Raw genomic sequence first — 14941 nt, 5'->3', positions numbered from 1 at the left:
CCTAGGTTTCGTACTGACTGTGTGAACTTAATGTTGGTGTTACTGATATTTATTGTTTGAGGTAAAGAATGTGAATGAGAAAGTCTTTGTGTTGTGATCAGAATATCCTCAGTTTTATCATCATTCATCTGCAGCTTGTTACATGTCATCCATTATTTCACATCAGAAATGCACCTCTCTACACCTTGGATAGTAGCATCAACTTCAGTTGGGTGGCTAGATTTGTATATCAGCGTACAATGGGTGAGACACTGGATGATATATGACACTTGAGAGCGGCTGAGTGTATAGAATGAAGAGAACAGGTCCATGAACAGACCACTGTAGAACACTACAATATATAGTAACTGGGTTGGAGTTATTCCATTTGCAGACACAATTTGTGTCCTGTTGACCAAGTAAGACTTGAACCACAGTAAGGCTGTATCATGAGAGCCAAATACATGCTGGAGACGGTGAAGTAATATATAATGGTCTATTGTTTCAAATGCTGCAGACAAATCAAGGAGGGTGAGGACTGTAATCTTTTCCGCTATCCAAAGCAGAGATAATGTCATTAACTACTTTAGCAGAGTAGTTTCAGTACTGTGGCAAGGGCGATATGCACATTGTAATTGCTAAAAAAAAAGACTTTGAATTCAGATGAGATACAAGCTGGGAAAAAACAACCTTTTCTAAGAGTTTTGATATGAATGGGAGATTGTAAACTGTGCGGTAGTTCTTTAAATCGTTATGGTCGAGTGTTGGATTCTTCAGCAGAGGCTTTACAATGGCAGTTTTGAATAATGATGGGAATTCCCCGGATGAGAGAGAGGTCCACGTTGAACATTGTGTATTATCATGTTATATTGTTATTGCCGACCTAATTGATCAGCCACTGTAGTAATCGTCGGAAATTTCATCGATTAGTGCCCGATAAACGCTTCTGTCCATGATGCCACAGGTAAATAATCGCTGACAGATAGATGCTACCTCACTGATGAATTCGGGGGAAATATTGCCGACTCGTCTTCCACCAATCGAAATTTCCAGTCGATCAACATCAGCGAGGACGTTAGTGGGACAAAGCTGTAAATCGCCGACGAGGCTTGTTTTATATGACCAAGATTGCGAGTGGCAAGGCCGGTTCCGGTTGCCCTTTTAGGTGCTTATTCGTCATGTGGCTTCACAGTGCTGAGGGTTTCACCTAACTCAGCTTTTGCCATTTGTTCTTTGTTTCAGATCTAGCTGTTACGCCTGATTTTCTCACGTTCTGTTTCTTCAACTTTACGCCTCATTCCTTTATGTTTTTCTACCATCCCATCTTATCATTGCAGAATGTTCATTTACTGTCTGGAGTCGTTGTAGTGGCTGTTTGACAGAATCTAGTTGTTGTCGGGCTATCTTAGATGTGCGAGATTACACAGTTAGCGTATAATTATTATTAATATTACAACGATTTAATTGCACATCCCTGGTCAGCAGATATACTAAAATGCACATCAAACTCAGTAAACGCAGCTACATAAAAAAAAAAAAAAATATTGCCCCACGAGACCGCAACTGGGCCTTCTCGTGCTTCAGTAAAGGATTTCATCTTGCCATCCAGGCTTATATACAAGGCATGAATTGGCTTTTAGCAACAAAGAAATCAACACCAGACGGACGGGGAATGGTGGGGTCTGGTCACCATAAAAGGCTCTGGTTGGCTTTTGGCAATTAAAAAATCAACATTTTCCAAGATCCGGACGGGATTTGGCGGGGGTGGGGGCAAAAAGGTCGGATTATCCTCCCTGTTGCTTTAGTTCAAATTATACCGATTTGGTCCAAATAGCTTACCACTGAGCCACTGCGGCTCCTAAAATCCAATCGGTACAAGCATTTTTCACAAAATACCATACTTATCTACCAGTGAAGAACGCATCATATGTGACAGTACACAAAGGCCTCTATTAAAATGCACGTGTAAAATGATATTTCTACTATTTCGCTTGCAATAGCTTTTCAAGCATCGACAAATAAAAACTGCTCTTACTAATAGTCCATATTTATAATATTCATCTTTATTCACACAAGTATGATTCAACTGTCGAATATATACGTGCTGTGACTTAAATCAGCTGATCGGAGGATAAGTGAACAGTTTTCCTTTCAATTCATTTTCCTTACTTCGCTTAGTGATGCAAAAGGTTTATACAGTGAAAGAATATAAGTTAATCTTCTCAGAGATTATGATACAGTATAACGCTTATTTGCCATTAAGGAACGGACAGAAAGAATACGTTGATTATTCTCACTTGTTGTGCATATTATGTCCGCATAACATTTTCTTCACAAATTGTTTTCCATTGATAAGTGTTTTATAAATAATAGTTATAATCCAAAACAACGATGCCATATGGGTGAAGCAAGAAACAATTTTCTAAGATCGATCCTTGTGTAACTTGAAGTGCATGTATTGATTTTTACACCTACGAACTGGAGACATTTGTTTAATGTCAATACCTTCAACTTTAATCTTCAGCTGTATTGTATGCCGTTTAGTTGAGACAAAAAATATACAAGGATTGTTTCTGCTGTAACTCCTACATGACTAACACTGGAAAGGCCAAGTTGTATGTGATCAACAACGTCTGGACAACTGAATCTTAAAATGCAATACAACATGATAGGCATTACTAAATTTTAATTTTGCGTTCATAATGAAGTTTTGTAGAAAGAAAAGCCACACTTTGTTTTAAAAATCATAAGATTATCCTTTTAAAATTTCATTTTTTCTTAACAGAGTTTTAATATTATTTTGGTAATTAAGCATTAAAAGCGTCGTATTTTAATACACAAAGTTTTGTTATGATATGCTCATTTTTTCTCCGTTAACATTTCATTGTCAGAACCGTTCAGTATTTTACGATATTGCACACCTTCATTTCGCGCACACGTGCAGGATTCGTGTGCCCAATAGTGTATTAAGAACTACTTTGTAAACAAATCATGTACACTCGTGTAGCAGACGCAATACGTTTTGGCTGATTAAATTTGTTCCTGAATGAACTAACGCAGATGTTACGTGAACTGCCAAATACCAGCTGCTCTGCTGCATTCTGCGTTAACGTTTTTGATATAATGTTTCGGATTTTGGCGATAGACGCCAGATTTCATAAAATTGCTGGGTGCTAACAAATAACATGCAAGTTGCAAGGCATAAACTGTCTCCTTTAGCTGGTAATAAGAATGGCAAAATATATACTTAGTTTTACATCCTGAATTTCCTCAAAATGTACTTTCTTCGTTCTGCAAATCCGAATTACATGAGCCATGTCATGGATTCTCAAGTTTGATTACACATTTCGAAATTGTACTGTAATTTCGACTATATTCCAAATGCAATTGCATCCTCCTTATTACACTCTAAATAAAGTAAGCATTAACTTCCATAGCTTCTTTTTCATAATAGCAATATAAAGACTTCATATTTCCCCCACATTATGATTTCAAACATTCAATGACAGAAACAGAAACACATCTGCAGATGTCAACACGCTTCTCCAACCCTATGTATTTCATGCGGAATTGTCACATAAATCCAGACCATAATCACGAAATTTCGTAAAATCGACAAAAATACCAAAATCAATTCATTCCAGTTCAAATGGAAAAGTAGCTGCAATGCACATTCATTCAAAATATGACTCCAAATTTAAATTTTAACTAGACACTCCATTTTCTTTCGAAAGTTATGTCTAGTGCACGCCAAAGTTCAAATTTATCTTGGCAGAGTTATGTGCGCATTAATGATGTTGTTTAATGATGAATCTGTGCTTGTGTATTTAGTTTGGAATACGGCATACATTCAGTTATATTTTTCCTTGTAGTGTATTTTTGTTTATATAATTAAGCCTTAGGTAGAATAAGAAAATGAGCATATAATTAAAGGTTACTGCATTTATATGTGAAAATATGAACTCGTTTTGCCGGATGGATATACTGCACTTCCAAGGTCGTGCAGTATTTCCATCCGAAAAACTAGTTCACATTTTCCCACACAAATGCAGTAACCTATAAATATTGGTCTGAAGAATTTGTGTAATCAATGTAAGTTTGTTCATGACACAGAAGTGTTTATTTGCTATTCCACTTGTTTAATACTCCCAGCATTAAACAATGCTGATAAAGTGGAAGAACCAAGCATATAAGAATGGTGATTTTAATGGTAATCTAACATATCCAGACAAGTCAGGAGGGCATTGATATAGCGATTCCATGGTTACCCACTGATTAGATGGGGTAGTATCCCACGTGTGCAGTTACCAAAAGAAAAAATATAGGTCAAGTTAGCAGGCTTTCCTGCAATTTATGGAGCCTACTGTTTTAAATCTTACCGCGATATCAACGTAACACCACTTGCATAACCTGGTATCTACGTGGCGTCTGTTTATCGATCTTTCTCCACAATATTGGTATACAAATTGGAAAATAAATGCATTTTAATAAAGAGCTAAACAACAAATAGACATGTAATATATTGAAAGGAAGAGTCTTTACATGTTCGCTGATCGAAAAATTTAAGATTCGCGACAACATAGCGCTGCGAGCTATTTATAAAACATTGTTATTTCATAGAACAGTTTTGTTTTTGACACTGCTATAAGTTTTTATTGTGTTTTAATGCAAAATGATGATAACGTCACATTCAACGTAAAACATCAATGACGCATATCAACGTCCTAATATTTGACTGAAGGTTTCCTGTTTGTGTATTGCAGTGAATATGTATACGTGCTACAGGAAGACGTTAATGTTCTCTTTTGCTTTTAGATTTCTCTTTTGCTTTTAGATTTATCAAAATTGATATGTTTATTGTTGGTCAAATTATTCCAAACGTTTACTTAATATGGCGAATATTTTTTTATTCAGCCAAAACCTTTTGCATCAGACTTCGTTGGTTCTCCGTTGTATTGTTTGGGGTTGTTTTCCTAGTGAAATTAATTTTTACCAACAATGTATTTGAGTAAAGTAGTATATTTAGTTTTTCTCTTCTTAGAATAGTTAAGGATATAGAAGTTACTGTACAGAAAAATAAGTCCTGTTTCTTCACCTTCATAAAAGACTTCAAAGCATATTGTCTAATTCACTTGATTATAATTTTCATTTTAAGGTGATTGCATACCTGGAAATTATGGGTCAATACGTATATGTATTTCAAGTTACATAACAGTGTGTATGCGTGCATGTTGTTATGTATATTTAATTTGAATTGTATGTTAGTTATTTCGTTGTTATTTTCTATATGCTATTCGTAATGGATAATTTTCGATTTGACATTGTCAAAAAATTAAGTTGACTTTGTTCTTGAAATGATTCATTGATTTTATTTTCTGTAAATAACTAATATATAGCAAATAGTTTCCTATGAGTATAGGTTAACTATTAGGACTGTTATCATGACCCGAGTCAAAGACGTTGTGTTTAGTCCATTTTATATTCTAACTAAGAGTTTATACCTTCTATAATGTTTTTCTCCTATTGGTAATAGTTTGTTTTAGAAAATGCTGATTGTGACCTGATGTCACGCAGAGGACTATAATTTTGCTTCCTAAAAATTAATTATAAATGCTTTACGATAGAAGCAGAATGGCTGGATTATTGTTCTGTCAAATGTTTCAGATAATTTGTTAACTTAAAATACGAAATGCTCATTAAAACAACATTCTTGGAAATAGAGACTTGGATTTATAGTGCAATTTTAAATAAGGATATACTTTTGGATAGTATTTTTATGTGAGACTCAACAAAAGAATGTTGGCCCCATCGCCAATACACGGAGCTCCATAGACACATCAGCACTTCCAGTGTGGGATTTAATTTGGATTTCCACTAGCGTTTATTCAAAACTTTAATCATTAGGACTGATGTCTGTAATTCTATGATTCTTTGGGATTTAATTCGCAATACCGTAAGTTCCTTTTCTTATATGTTTACGTTGTATTATAAGGGAATAAATTTTTTGTTGAATTTAACAAAGCTTATTTCTTCTCTTTTCTATTCATTATTTTAAGACCATGGAGTCATATTAATGTGTGTGTATGTGAGAGAGACAACAGAGAGAAAGAGAGAGAGAAGATAAGTGTATTTAGCATAAATTTATATTAACGTCCTTGCCCCGTTTGGAATATTGCACATTACTGTGGCTCAATAGATAGGGCATGCGCAGCTTCTCGGTCAATGCTACAGATCATTCTTCGAATGTATGCGGATAACTGCCATTCTGACCAGCTCTGTTATTTACTAAGCAAGCATTGACCGAGGAGATGCAAATGCATTGAACTATGTTTCATTCGCAACTTTTGTCAGTCCTGCGGTCAATCCAATGGTACAAATACAGATTGGATCTCAACAAAATGTGGTTTCTTGTTCTTTTCGGAAAATATTTCGTGCGAACAAAATGTATCATTTTTCTGCAAATTGATATGCCGACATAAATCCGAGTTATATACCTTGTCTCACAAAATTATCCGAGATTCTCATTAAGACTAGAGTAGGATGATTAGAATTGGTATATATTTCTCTGGGACACCTACTAAAAAAGCACACTTTTAAACACAGACAGACACACACACATATACACTGGCAAATTTGCTGCTTCATGAAGATAATATTGCACTACTATAATTTTGCGTCTTTTCACCTGCGCTGCATTTTTTAAATCGCGAACATGATTAGCTATTTCTTAGTTGCTCAACAAATAGGGAACCAATCGAAACAATATTAAGAAAGTGTTTTAAATATTGCTATTCGAATTTCGTGCATTCACAGTTATTTCCAAATATGCTGTTGTATATATGTACAGTTCATGTATTGTTGGTAAGCAGATATGCATATGATATAAGAATAATAATTCATTTTCACCATTGCTTCCTGTCTTAATTTCATCCATCTGAATCAAAGTTTATCAAGTTTCCTTTAAAGTGCAAACCGAGAGAACATATATCAAAATAAAACAAACTTTCATGATGTATTACGTTTTTAATAGATCTTTTATTTCAAAAAGAAAGTATTGAAGAAGACACAAATATTCACCTTTTTAAGGAGACCACAACACGTTTGTTTAGATTGGCAGACAAACAGCAATAGATGGATAAAAATAGAACGAACGAGCTAACGAACGTACAGATGAAAAGACAAACGGACGAATCAGCAAAGAGAGAATAGACAACTGGACAGTTGGCAAAGGGATTGCTGAGGAACGAATGGACAGAATAACTTCGAGACGAATAAAAGGAGGGGATGACATGCAGACAGATGAGTGAACAAATAGACGGGCAGGCCCATACATAAACATACAGATGATCATAATGAGACGGGAAATGGTCAAAACCGCACAAACGTGAGTTTGGATAGAACATAACGTTGTCAAAAGAATAATTGGACAGAAGCAGAATTTCCAACAATGATACTGGTTATCGTTCGGAAAAAGGAGAAACCAATTAAAACGTCTATCAGACAACAAATTCTCGAATAAATGAACAGGGTGGTCTAATTCTGCGTCCATTCCTTCGATCGTTTCGGGATAGTGGAAACCTGATATGGCCGCACAAAAGAAAGCTTTAAGAAATCGGTTTATGAACACATTATATAAAGAACGACGTCCCAGGTCTCAATTGATGCAATATTTCCAGCTTTCACCAAGACAGATATTCTGGTATTTTGGACATTAACAATACGATAATTGACATCTTTTTATCTTCGCAGAATTATTAAAGTTTATGAAAGGACTTATGAGACCCGCGTTGATATTGTATCAAATACTGCAAGCACGAGACTTTAAATCAATAAACGTTTTGTTCAACGTCTCATTCTTTCAAATATTTTCCGTTTATACTGCAGTTCATTGAGCGCTTTCAGATTTTCATTGCCACTTAATTGTTACTTTGATGGAACATGTTGAATGGTAACAATACGTTCTGAAAGGATGTTTGTACTGATACGATAATTTATACTGTTTGGTGAGTTGTCACGAAAGTTTTGATTATTATTCATACGCAAATTCAAACACATTTCCGAATAAACCCTAGCCTCTTTGAGTCCAGATCAAATGATTGAATATCATCTGTCAACGAACATGCACAATGGATGCATATACTTAATGAACCTTGTTTCCCTTCAGCGAAGTTTAAAAAGTGTATCGACTCTTTGAATCTGGCAAAGATCAACCTGAAGCAATCGTGGCCAAGTTAAACCACCACGTTTCCAAATTCGTGAAAATGCACCTGCGACTTATGTTGCTCCTTTTGCCGATAGCGGCGTTACTTCTTTGTATCTTTTGGCAACATTAACGACTGTAAACCTGCATTTGTATGCGTATATACGGTTTTTCGTCTGCGTATTGTGTAGTGAGGCAAAAAATAACATATCTGGCTGATGAGCTTCTTTGGGAAATTTAATATCAAACCATCCATGATGATTTGTTTTCGTAAATTATTTTGGCATCGGTAGGTAATTTTCCATATTGCCTGTCTGACCAACATCGCCTCTGCAGTTCGCTTATCAGCGTGTACTGCTTTTGCTAATTTACCAATCGCTGAGTTTCCATTCCAATATCGACTTGGACTGAAACAAATGGATTCCATTATCAATTACCATGTAACAAGAATTGGCATTTAATCTTGATGTTAGCAGCCACCGCGAAAAGGATTCTCTTAAATTCACATTTTTTACCAATTTTAACGTGCGATTCAGCTTTAAGTCAGCGATTTGACGTTGTTGCAAATCCGTATTGTTTTAGGCACCCTCGTAATGAAAGCACAAATTATGAGTTTGAGTAACTGGAATTTCACCAGGTTGTGTGCGATTTTGCTGACCAAGTTGGATATCTAATAATGTTTCTTTGCTGAAATAATCAGGTCCTGGAGATGATCTTCACCAGAATATTTCGCCCATGATTTCTCTGGCAATTTACCAAGACAGGCAGCAATACCGCAAGCTGATAAAAGAGTAATTTTCTCGGCACACGTGTACCTGTGATTGCGTGTCTATGATTGTGCGTCACTATCGTTACGGAATTGTCTCGGTAATAGTTTTATGTCGAAAACATTATGAACTCAAATTGTTATATTACAATGTCTATATCCAAGATGGGACAATTCAGCAACTCGAGAGCTACCCACAGTTTAACATCATCATGTTCCGCCAAATTCTAACTAAGGCCCGTATTACTGGGCCGCGCCATCGTCTGATAAACCTCAGTTGTAACTAAACCTGATAATCAGATGGTTGAAATGGGATTGCTTTATTTAATTGCCATCTTTCGCAGACGAACAGCGATTCTAAGATGTTGTTAAAGGATTTTAATCAAATGATAAAGGAAAACAACGATAATACTGCTTACAAGAATTTATTACAGATATCATTGAAGCTCCGTCGGTTGATGAATTTGAGAGGAATCTCAATTTACGATTCACGACGACATGATGGATCGCCCGACAAAACCAGCAAGAATGTTTTCATGAGGCAGGCATAAAAACACCGATATTATCTATATGACTCAATGATACACTCAACCGTTTAAAGTGATTAGCGACAATTGTAATTTTTGGTGGTTGGAGTTGATACCCACACGCTGCGAAGTATTCATTTGACATGGTACACCGGCCATATGGAACGAACTCAAATACCCTTATGTTTTCGTGATGAACAAGTCTCAGATCACTTTGTAGCTTCATCCCATCACATTGATTTTAATATAAAATATTATTCATTATGCAAGCCAACGTCAATGTACAAAAATGCTTATTTTAACAACACCTAGAATTACATCTTTTATACGTAAACAAATGGACTTGCCATTGAGGTTTTCAAGCGCAATGGTGATTTAAGTCGTAAGGATCCAGAAACAACTGCAATCATCAAACACATACCACTTTCGTATACCTCTTGTATATTTTACTGTGATAGCCACATGCTTCTACAACCCGAGTATATTATTAAAATAAACATTGAATATTATTGCACATATAGAACTGTTTATATATTTAAATGCAAAATAATAATAATAATAATAATAATAATAATAATAATAATAATAATTGAGTAGTGCGATAGAAGACAGGTTTGGAGTATTTCAACATATGTCAAGCGGGGATGAATTGCACCTACTTGTTAAGTTTATGTTTTTCCTTCTTTCTGTTACTTAGTTTAAGACCATAGAGTCGAAACATATGCCTGACGAATCGTTTGATAAAGTACAGATTATATTCACTGATACGGCTCGTAAGGCAGTATTATTACAAAGATTTAATTATTAAATCTACTCCTTTCCAGACAAGGTTCTCAGAAAGTTTTTTTGAGAAATTAATATCATCTATATTGAACTATTAATGTGAAGTATTTGGTTGTATGTCATGTAATAATATTGAAATGGTACACTTACTATGAAGATTATTAAGAGCATTACCAAATTTCAACCGAACGAAATCAATATTGAATAAATAAAATCTAATTTTCATTCCTCTGAGTGGATTGAATTTGAAAGAGAAATACGACTTGAAAGTATAAGACCTATAGTCGAAGTAAATATTCTATCGCACAGCAATTTAACAAGTATCAAGAAATTTGCACAACAAAGGGAATAAATCAGAAACAAAAAATCAAGCACGCATAGTAAAGAATCAAATTTTTTTTTTGGTTTAATTAGAGAATGTCTTGAAGGACTATGCATTTTCAATCTGGATGTAACATAATATGCATACATTTGAAATTTCTAAAACAACCAATATTTTCCTCACACTACAACACTCTTTTCTAATGGAGAACCCACATGCTTTAAGAAGAATATTTCACCCATTAAATAGCAATGACACAAAGCTGTGAAATCTAACAGTTCAACATCAAATTCAATATAAAAAAATAACGAGACATAAGAAAAGAAGAAAGACAAAGACTAAATACAATATATATATATATATATATATATATATATATATATATATATATAAACAGTACAACTAAACTATATGAATGTATGAACAAACTATAACCGGTCAATTCATCTACCTATCTACACACGTAATTTGATTTGTTCATTGTTCGACAAATGACGAAAGAGAAAGATCTTCAAATCATTGGTTTTGATAAAAACTAAAGTAAGAGTTTATCTAAAAAATACACCTACATTGGGGAGAAGTAAATGTATACTACTTTATATCATCGATACTTAAAGTATAATAATGTAGTATTAAATAAAAAATGGCAGTATTATTCATTATGTCACCTACTACTTTTACTACTGCTATTCAGTCCTACCACTACCTCTCTAACATACCCGTAGTTTATAATAATAATAATAATAATAATAATAATAATGATAATAATAATAATAATAATAATAATAAATACAGACGTGACAATATAAGACAAAATTATCTTTAAAAAAGTTTCAAAATATCAGTATATTTGGTCAATTATTAAGATGCAAAATCCACTATTTCCATTTAAAGAATTGTTGTACTTGGGTGTAAAATTCAAATAAGGTCAAAACAAGATCGCGCGGCTAATACAGAGGGGTAAAAGAAAATAGACACTCTCCGATTCAAAAGGTAAAATGCAATTTTATTATAATCCAAGTATATGAAAATATCTTAATATTTTACGTAATATGTTGTCAGCCTGTTGTCAGAATAATGTCACTGGGTGGTCACATCATGCTAGATGTCTGCGGCATGATGTCCTAGTGCTAGATATCACTATAAACTGCTACACTGCAGACATCGTAGTTATGTGATTGAAAAATTGTTAAAACTACGTTAAAAATCCAACTCACACTCACGCACGTAAATATGTTATTGCGTGGTCTATTGTCAGTTAACATTATCCCTCAAATGAACAACAAAAATTTTAAATGTACAATCTTGATTCGTCAAGTATTCTGAAAGATTTGTTACTCTTTGGCCAAGGGCGGTAACTAACCACTGGGCCACTAGTTGGAAACAATCGTCTACATGGCAAAGAATGGTAGTTCAAGTATGCTATATGTGTTAGTCATCAGCAAATTAGTGTATGTCAAGTTCATGAGCTAATACATTCCTTACATGGTAGGTTACTGAGTGCACAGAATACGACCTTTCATAATCCATCCTATGCACCATATAAAGTTCAAAACGGTTATAATATACTGTACAATCATGTAAATTAACATGCAAGTAATATGATCCACTTTACAATAAGGTTCCCTCAGTTGAAACCATCTTACTATTTGACTATAAAATGACAAGCTTAAATGTATCCAGCTGGCCATAACATGGCGGCTCATTTACAAATATTATCAACGACACGTCTAGCTACATAAACCATGGGCATGCATTTACTACAGTTATCCATGTCATGTCCAGCTGGTTTTATTACATATGTGCATCTGCGAATGTTATTCATAACATGTCTAGCTGGTTTTCCCTGCTTGTGTTATCTATGATACGTCCAGCTGCTTATGCCATGGCTGGTCATTTACGAATTTTATCAATGAAATGTACAGCTAAATTATGTACAACTAGTTATACAATGGCTGTGTATTGACAAAAGGTTTTGAACATGCAACATCGTGTGCAGTGTTATATCAATATAAACGGTTGTTACAAGTTGACATACTGCTCTGTTAAAAAGAATATAAGTTTCTATCTCGCTCGCATCATCCGTATCTCTCACAACCCCACAAACACACACACATATGCACACAGGCCTACATTCCATCATACTTTGAAATTATTAAACGTACCTTGTACAGAACTGTAACCTTCTCAGCTTATCCTGCGACTATTACCACGACATAGCACGAAAGCGCATGTCCATGCTCTAGATTTGTAACAAAAGAGGCGAACCTTATTGCTAAAAAGTACTTTGAATAGGGAAACATATCGTAGCTATAGGTTTACAAGTCGATATGACAAAAACTAGTCTGCACAAACGCACTACCCGCCTCCACCCCTTATCGATCCCCTCACCCCACTTCACCACTCTAGGATATTGTTAGATTCTCTTGTTCATCAGACTAACAAGTGATTCATAACTGACAACTTAGATGATGTATCCACACGATAGGTAAGTATAAATCGTCGTGTCGAAATGGGATATACGCCTGACAGGCGTGCACATACAACGTCAGTTACTAGGGACGCTTAAGCACTGTATGAATCAAATGTGTGGAACTCATTTAATCGCTATTGTTCGTGGTGAAAAAGACCCTGTCCATGCTCGGTATATTTATAACAGAAGAGTCGAATTAAAAATACTTTGAATAGGAAAACACGTATCGTATCTATACGTGTACAAGTCGATATGACGAGAACTATTCTTCACATAGGCACTACTCTGCTCTGTCATTATCCATCCCCACAAAGGACTTCGCAGTCAGCTATTGGAAGATTCTCTTGTTCAGACTTAACAAGCGATTCATAACTGACAACATTTGGTAAGTATAAATCGTGTCGAAAATGGGTTACATGCCTGACAGGCGTGCACATCCAACGTCAGTTACTAGGGACGCTACGCACTGTGTGAAATGAAATGGGGTTGGGGGGAAGTCATTAAACCGCACAAGCGAATGGAAATACGATAGGGACAAAGGGACTTCTATGTTAAATTTGGGTGTTTGTACTATAGGGACAAGATTCATAGGGGCAACGGGAATTAGCATTACAGTCAGGGTCTTTGTACTATAGGGCAAAAAGGTATAAAAGGAGTGGGACTGTATAGAGAGAAGGAGGAATTGAACATAGGAATGTATAGCGACAATGTATTGGGACATAGTGACAATATGAATTGAACAGAGGAGACATCACGGTACTGGGCACTGGCAACAATGTTGGAATTGGCTGACCTCAGTCAGGCGGAGCAGTGTGGCACGGGATTGACCTGAATACACGTTGCTCTAGGGACAAACAGACAGACATAGACACGTGGTTAGAGACAGGGTTAGAGACATATATAGAGACAGACATATCACACAAACATAAATTTATGAACATATTTCTATCACACACAAATTCGACTAAAATATGTTCTAGGCAAGGGGAAATTTGTATCTTTTCGAGGCAATAGAGGGCATCGCACGGATCTTCTCTTTCCCAAACTTCGTCTGACCCCTGGACCGTAGATTAAGACACGTTCAGAAAACCTTGTCTCTCCACGTAGATATTTCGTCTCCAAAGGACTGCCCTTGTGTTTTTGGTAATTTCCCATGATGATTTGACATACATGCGATAGGCCGGGTTGATCAGCATCGAAGATAGGAGGGTAGATAATACGTTAGTCCACATCTTGTGACGCGAATAGTTTAATGGAATGTATATATATACTTGGATTAAAGTCGCGTTCACCATTTGGTATGTGCGACTGGTTAGTTTGTACACGTTTGTGTACTTTTTGATTTGTGCAATTAACCGCTATTAAGACAGTTATTAAAACAATGCCTCAAAAACAAGCAATCGAAAGCAAGGCACCAACAGGACTCCTTCCGCTACCGAGGCTGCAACGTTATATATGTCAATTTTATTAAATCCGTGCCAAGTTACCTATCTATCGGGCAGTCCCTACCATAATGCCAAACATGTGAAAGTCACATCCGAATTAAATATTCCTGAGTTGTGAATTTACCTATTGCTCAGTGTAACGTAATCGAGCTGACCCTTTGAGACCGGGCAGGGTTTTAAAGAAACACGTTCGTGGATGACAAATGACAATATATTAAACACTGGTACTAATGATATGAAAATAACACAGAAAAGCATATACAATGAATATAAAACATAAAACACATATGAAACATACTTTGACTACTATGTCACATTCAAGTAGTCAAAAAGTTCTAGAAACTCCATGTTAACTTCATATATACAAATATCTCTAGCAAACTTTCATATAAACAAATGCTTGTTGCAAACCCATATAATCAACTACTGGTTGCAAGCATTTATGT

The 14941-nt window shown here is 35.4% G+C and overlaps 1 protein-coding gene across 1 annotated transcript in view; it reads right to left on the bottom strand.

The window, feature by feature from the left end:
- The window catches only part of LOC149783548 (uncharacterized), a 103411-nt gene extending 88711 nt beyond the window's left edge, over nucleotides 1-14700 (bottom strand). Inside the window, exon 1 of the mRNA XM_089931817.1 lies at nucleotides 12743-14700. The gene's annotated coding sequence lies outside the window, so the exon portion shown is untranslated. The remainder of the gene's footprint in view (nucleotides 1-12742) is intronic.
- Between the last annotated feature and the right edge of the window lie 241 nt (nucleotides 14701-14941).

This window comes from Sinohyriopsis cumingii, chromosome 14 (genome assembly GCF_028554795.1).
Source record: "Sinohyriopsis cumingii isolate HCF-2022 chromosome 14, ASM2855479v2, whole genome shotgun sequence".
NCBI classification, from domain to species: Eukaryota; Metazoa; Mollusca; class Bivalvia; order Unionida; family Unionidae; genus Sinohyriopsis; species Sinohyriopsis cumingii.
The sequence above is the reverse complement of the archived record's forward strand: the minus strand, read 5'-3'. Positions and strand labels throughout refer to the sequence as shown.